General features: G+C 42.0%; 1 protein-coding gene across 9 annotated transcripts in view; it reads right to left on the bottom strand.

Annotated features, from left to right (window-relative positions):
* The window catches only part of Gnptab (N-acetylglucosamine-1-phosphate transferase subunits alpha and beta), a 37,181-nt gene extending 35,970 nt beyond the window's left edge, over nucleotides 1–1,211 (bottom strand). For 2 of the 9 annotated variants that reach the window (XM_070139275.1, XM_070139270.1), the window contains exon 1: nucleotides 35–199. The gene's annotated coding sequence lies outside the window, so the exon portion shown is untranslated. Of the gene's footprint in view, nucleotides 1–34; nucleotides 203–291; nucleotides 420–1,056 lie in introns of those variants that run through there. The other 7 variants (XM_070139274.1, XM_070139278.1, XM_070139271.1 and 4 more) reach the window with 7 other exon arrangements.
* Nucleotides 1,212–7,500: the final 6,289 nt, after the last annotated feature.

The raw sequence follows: 7,500 nt of genomic DNA, 5'->3' as shown, positions 1-7,500 counted from the left end.
ACATATATATGACAAATTCGTGGATAATACAGACACAATATTCTAGAAAATTGTTTCCAACACACCGCTGACACATTATAGTAATGCTAATAATTTGTCTTTTTAAATCACTTGATAGAAATGACAAGAAACAGGAAATTTGTTGCTCCTCCTGGGACTCTGTTGTTGTTTACACGAGACACGTACACACATGACGGATGAACGCCAACGTGCACACGAAACTGGAGTATAATTTACGTAATACGACAGTTCGTCAAATAATTAAATAATGAAATGCCAGTTCCCTGTTACCTCAAAAGAAGAGGCAAATCAAGGAGGTTGAAACAAAAAACAACCGCTATAGTTCCCACGCGGAGAGTGTGGCGCCCTCCTTCATGGTCTACAGATGTGACGAACACCTGTCGTGAGCCGGCCGTGCTTGTTTCTCTCGCAAGATTAAGTTTGAAATCACGTTATTCTATGATTTTTTTGATTAATATTGTGGGGATTTAAGGGTTAACATGCAGCATTTATTGAATTGGAATATACTGGTTTATAGTTATTTATCCACCCCGCCCTCCTTCCCATTAATTAATGCATGTGAGGGAGGGTGCAGCTGATTGTCCCGCGACGGGAACAGCTGCTGGCGGGAGCTCCCTCCCCCAGTTGGAATAATCCTGGGAGAGGTCTTCACTCTCCTCTCTCCTTTGCATGAGTAACTGTGGAAGGATGATCAACTGTTTCTTGGATGCTATTCTTGAAGTCTCTGACAGGAGTTTTATCTACCAGTGTGTTCCCTGTCGCTATGCGCAGCATCCATGAAATGCCCGTCTAATGAAAGGCCGTTGACCAGTGATCATTCTGTGGCCCACAACCATTATATATTAATCTCCATGGCCCCGTTTTGTGACTGGCATTATTTTTCAGATCCAGTCTTTACCAGTTATGACTCATGAGTAGTGTAATGGTGTCAGTAACTAGCCTTTAGGACAAGAATACCAATTTCCTGATATGTGAGAAATAATTATATGGAGATGCTGTAGGTGAGATAAAATTCAGTTTAATTCGACGCCATACCTTTCATCTTGCTCCGCAGCTCTCAGGTTAGGAACCCCTACCGTTGACGTTCCGGCCGGCAGGTCTACGAGTATCTCCGTTATCAGCGTCGCCCACACGTTCCATTCTTTTGTGGTGTTCTGAGACGCTGTGGTGTGTGTGGAAAAGGTCTCTTCGCTCTATGAAGGATTTAGAATTAGTATTAGTTTCATTTGAAGCAAAAGAAAAAGAAAAAAAATACATAATAGAAATAAATAAAAAGGAAAGTTATAAATTAAATTAAAGATTGGTTAATGATAAAAAATGTGTTCGCCTCAACCTTCTCAGTCAACTGAAAGTCGGGCAAAGACAAGAGACTGGTTTAAAATGGACCAAAGGGCGTTAATGACATTGCTGTTGTAATTAGAATATGCAGATGTCGCAAAAATCAAGCCAAACCACCAATACGCACCGAGAAGAGGAAAGAATGAGAGGGAGGGAGAGAGAACGGGTGGGGGGATAGAGGAAGATGAAGGCGAGAGGGGAAGGAAGATAGGAAAGGTAGATAGAGAGAGGGAGGGGGATATATGTAGGGTAGAGAGTATGAATATCGCACAACTTGTGAAAAAATATAAACAATATCAGAGTAGTTGAAAGTATAACTAATTCACATGCAAAAACCTTGTGGTATTTCCTCAATTATACCATGGTTGTAACATCAGGCTTTTGCAACATAGGTACGCCGTCGGGAGGGCAACTGCCAGGCCGCACAATGGGAGCGGGGGTTACTTGTTCCGTCTGTGTCCTTGCAACACCCAACCCAGTGTGAGGCCTGTGAAGCAAAGCCTATGGGAACCCCACAGGGCGACGGTGAGAAGGCCTGGCAGCGGCACCATCAGTGTGGGTGGTTACACCTACAACTGATCGGGCCGAAGCGATGGTCACTATCTCTTGGGGGCAGCCATAGCCATTTTCAGCCTACTCGAAACTTAGTCGAGGTAGCTCTAATTGACGTCTAATGTTGCGTACAGTCCTACTAATTTTGCAATCCCGATGTGAACTATTCTATGCTAAACTCACATATGTGACAAACAATTGTCCCCGGCGAAACATTGGCATTATTCTGGGAGACTGCAATGCGGTATCCAGCTGTGATCGAGCTGGTTACGAGATGTCTGTCGGTTCCCTTGGCTCGGGATCTGATTTCAGCTGTGAGAATAGTCTCCTCCGCGACTTTGCCAGGTCCCAGATAATGAGGATTTCTGGCTTCTGGTATCAGTGCCCCAACCCGCATCGTTGGACAAGGTATAGTGATATGGGTACTGTAGTCAAAGAGATCGACTACATCCTTATTAGCATTCACTGGAGGATCCTACAGAAATCCAGGATTTACCGGAGTGCCGTCCTTTGGTACCGACCATTGTGGCTACCCTTCAGGTCCACTTCAAAAATCTCCACTGTCCACCCCAGGGTGTTTCAATTGGAAAGATCAAGGGAGGATGAGTATGTTCTGAAGGTTCTGAGGTTTGCTGCAGCTATCTTTAATTAATTTGCAGTACTCGAAAACCTGCCGGATCCTGCATTGCTGTGGGATTCCTCTCAAGTGTGAAATACCTAACGCAGCTCAGGAGTCCATGAGCGAACACCCGAGTTCAAGGCTGAATTTCATCTCGCTGGAGACGAGCCCACAGGTGCGTGTCTCGTGGCTTGACTGAAAGGCGATCCGCATTCCTTAGTGCGTAGCACTAGGAATCTTGCTAAGGAGGTCGAAGACCATTTCTTAGGAAATGACCATCGTCCTGCCTACCAAGCCCTGTAAAAGCTGAACGCCAACCCTTCCTCACAGAGGACTGCCGTCTAGAGATTTTGATTCAAGAGAATCAAGACTAAGATCCAGGATTTGCCTGCTAGAACCTGTTCAGTCGGCACTTGCTTGTGGCGAGAACTTTGTCGTCACACAGGCCCCGATACTGTCAGTTTTGCTTTATGGGAGTGGAATCTGGACTATCTTAGAGTTGAGTCTAGATGCCTTTTGTAACAGATCTTTGTGCCAAATCATGGGGTACACTCGGCAGGAATATGTGTCCAACCAACCATTACACCTTGAGAACAGCATAGGACCTGTTACTTGCACAGTCCGTGCCCGCCGACTCAGGCTATATGGACACCTAGCTCGTTTCCCCATGGACGACCCTGGCCTTCAGGTTGAAGTTTCCCAAGACAAGCCTGAGTGGAGGAATCCTGTGCAACAACCTAAGATGGCGTGGCTTGGATAGATTAACCAGACCTCCCGTGACGAGATGGGCCGAGAGCCTTTCTGACGGCTCACCATCAGTAACTCTCGTGGTGGGAAGTGAATGGTAGGTGAGGCTATGCGCCCCATTGGCGTCGGCTCCATTGATGATGTGCATTTATATTTATATATATACATATATAGTGTTAGGCATTTCTTGCGCGCACGCGCACACACGCACAGACACACACACACACACGCACACGCACACGCACACGCACACGCACACACACACACACACACACACACACACACACACACACACACACACACACACACACACACACACACACACACACACACACACACACACACAGAGAGAGAGAGAGAGAGAGAGAGAGAAAGAGAGAGAGAGAGAGAGAGAACTTATGACATTCTAAATTAAGGTGCTTCCTTCTTTAATTTCTCTATGTAGGCATCATTTCCTTTTCCTTTATAAGTACAGTCCATGCACTTTACTTGCCAAAGGTTAATGCCCCCCCCCCCTATCCTTATCAGTGGATGTGGATGTCATGTTCACATGGTAGATATTGATGATGATGATGATGATGATGTGATGGTGATGGTGATAATGATGACGACGACAACGACGATGCCGATGATGATCTGAGGTATGTGGAGAAGGAAGAGGTTTAGGGGGGGATGAGAGGATGAGGTATGTTAGGAGGGGGTTCAGGGAACAGGGGTAGGGGGAATATAAAGGAGTAGAGCAATTAAGTGATTTGCAATGTATCTGTGACTGGGGAGGGAATAGGGTCAGTGTTCAAGGAAAACAGAGGTGGCTGTTGAAGTTGGAGTAGAATAATTCGTGGGATAAGAAAGGGGGACTGGGGAAGGTGGTGAAGAATCTGGAAGAATGTCTGGAGGGGAGGGGTCTGGAGAAGGACACTGTTGTGATAGAGGAGAATCGTATGCGTATTCAACCGGGAGCGGTAGAGAGGGTGGAGTATGTTGAGAAGGTGTAGGAGGAAGGGGGATGGAGGGAACTTGAGGAAGAGGAGGATGGATATCTGAAAATACTTTATATATAGAAGGAGTAGGAACAGAGGCATTGGGGGTGGATGAGGGAGCGGAGTGTTCCCTTGGGTCATCTTTAGGAAGTTTGGGATGTCTTCAAGGATTTCTGGCAGGGGGAGAGGGGTTAAAGGTTTTCTTATGAGGAGAAGAGGAGATATAAATCTGAGGAGCAGAAGAAGAGAAAGGTGCAGGAAAGGATGTAGTAAGAGAGGGTGTAGAGCATTTAAGTTGCCTGTTACGACAATTAAAGTGAGGAGGAAGGGCAGGTATCGTGGAAGTGGTAGAGGTTGGAGTAAATGGATTTAGACTGGAAAACAGATTTGACTGGAGGATTGGGTGAGTAGACATATGATGGTTTAGAGTATAGGGGAGAGATATTGGAGGAAATATATAGAAATACCCTGTGAAGATGGTCCAAGAGCAAATCAAAGGACTGTTTTGGAATAAGTTGACAGAGAAAAACCTCGTCGTTGTACTTCTTATCTGGCGTTTGACTCTGAGGACTGCTACCTCACTTTAAAACTTATGGACAGGGCAGCTCCTATAAAATACATTATGGAAGTTTCCAAAATTGGCACATGTACGTGACTGAGCAGGGCAATTTGTACGGTCATGTCCAGGTTGGGCACAAAGAGGGCAGCGGTCTGTGGAACGACAGGGTATGGCTTGATGGCCAAAACACTATCATTTCTAACATTGACGAGGAAGGGGTCAATTATGCTTGGACAAAGTAGGGAATCCAATATAAATCTCATGGGGGAGGTCATGTCTACGGAAACTAATCTTGGCAATATTGACATAGGACTTACGCTGGCCTCTGAGAGGAATAGTGTATCACTGTACTGCCACTGCATCATATTCAGCAAGGCAGGTAAGTAGGTCTTTTTCACAGTCTAACCAGTCCCTGTTGTACATAGGACAAGCATTTGGGATTATAGAAACAGTTCCAGTACAAGTATTAAGAGAGGGGTGAGGTTCAGCAAGAATGGGTTTGCCAATGATGTCAGTTAGGATAGACAATGCCCAAGCTTGGGATGTAGATCTAACTGTGAAAAGGCATAAACGAATCTTGCCTACTTGTTTCTGGAGGCACTGTTGAAAGAGAAGGGTATTCTCAGAATAGGGGGCTGTGGGGGGGAATCACAAAGAATCGAGCCCACTTGGCTAGGCCAAAGAGAGTACTCAGAAGGTTTGCAGAGGTAGAGGTAGTAGAAGGATAAGGGCGAGAGGAAGAGGTGGTGGTGTGGAGTGTAGTTCTATGGGGGGGAGGAAAATAAAGATGAAGAGTAGTAATAAGGGAAGAGGGAGTAGACATTGAAGAGGGCTATGTGTGCGGTAGATGGAGAGGAGAATGTTGGGAGAGGAATGGGTGCTTTCTGGAGGTTGAGTAATAACCTGGATGGGTGTTTTGGAATGGTTAAAGTTGTTGATAAGCATCAAAGAGGGGGTATTAGTATCAGTGGTTGGAACCATAATCAAAGAAGGGGCAGGGGTCGGAAAACCATCAAAATCAAATTTAGATAGGCTAGTTGGTAAAGGAGCAAGCCTTAATAAGAGTAAAGAATCTTCATTATTGGCCATGGTGAGCCAATATATATATATATATATATATATATATATATATATATATATATATATATATATATATATATATATATTTATATTTATATTTATATATAAATATATATATATATATTTATTTATATATATATATATATAAATATATATATATAAATATATATAAATATATATAAATATTCATGACTGACACAAAGCCAGCCTTTCATCCTTTCAGCACGGCACTCACACCTTAGGAATGGGACAGAAGGGGATGAAGAAGATACAGAATTGGAAAGGAGAGAAGACAAGACCAAGCAAAATTAGTTGAGGAGAGGGCAGAAGCCCAAGGCTGGGGTGATCCCCTGCCATGGGCCTCAGTCTCCATCTCCTAAACCCTCCCACAACAATAAGCAAGGCATTGGGGGGAGGGTGGGAATGATGGAAATTGAAGTAATAATAATAGGCAGCTATAATAATATTACTCACTATTATTGTTATTATTGGTATTATCATTTTTATTTTCATTATCATTATCATTACTATTACTATTGTCATTATCATCATTAATAACAATCATAATGAAAATAATTTGTATCTATTATTGTGATTTAAGTTATCATAATTTCTTATCATCTTCATTACTGTTACTGCTTTTCCCATGTTTCTTGGGTCTGGATACTGCCATTGTTATCTGTATTACTACTGTCATTATTACTGTCACTGCATTTATCTATATTAATACTATCATCCTTATACCAACATCATGACTAATAAATATTACTTTCACTGTTTTTATTTTCATTATTTTGATCATTCTTAAAAATATGACAAATGTTAATAATGATTTACCTTTATTATCAGACTTTTCCATGTTGCTTAAAATTAATTGAAGGTGTATTTTCAATATTTATATGACTTGGTTATTCATGAAAAGATACTACTAATATACTCACCATTTATTCACATTGAAAAAATAATTCCATTATCACAGGAAAATAAAAATAATATACCTACAAGAATCACCCAGTGTCGAGCATTCAGTCATCTACTACTTGTGTACCACTGAGGTGAAATACGCACATTCGCGGGGGTACATATATTCACTGGTGCACTGAATATACGACAGCTTTAGGAATCACAAACACTTAAACATCATTCTGCTGGAACCTCCTGCTCACTTTAGAAATCCCTCCTCAGGCAAATATACAATAAATCTTCACATACAGGTATATCAAAAGGTTTTTTACAATTGGTTTGGAGAAGGGATAAATTTCTTGTCAAATATCTGTATCCTCTAAGCATTAGGAAAACTGATGTTTGCAGAGATCAATTGATATACAAGTTTCTTACATTTTCCTTAATTATAAAATGTTGCAAAGTAGTAGGTTTAATGCTACATTATAAATTATGTGTAAATGAAGGCAGAATCTCATGCAAATTTAAAATGTTATAAATTGAGATGTCTATTATGTACAATACAAAGCTACATCTATGTGATTTGAATTGCTGCCACTTTCCAAAGAATATAACAATCAAGTAATATATGTGTTTCAAATGGAGATTTACCTATGGGTAAAAGCTGAAATAAACTTAGTGTACAAATTTATCATTACCTG

Source organism: Penaeus vannamei, chromosome 25 (assembly GCF_042767895.1).
Source record: "Penaeus vannamei isolate JL-2024 chromosome 25, ASM4276789v1, whole genome shotgun sequence".
Taxonomy (NCBI): Eukaryota; Metazoa; Arthropoda; class Malacostraca; order Decapoda; family Penaeidae; genus Penaeus; species Penaeus vannamei.
The sequence above is the reverse complement of the archived record's forward strand: the minus strand, read 5'-3'. Positions and strand labels throughout refer to the sequence as shown.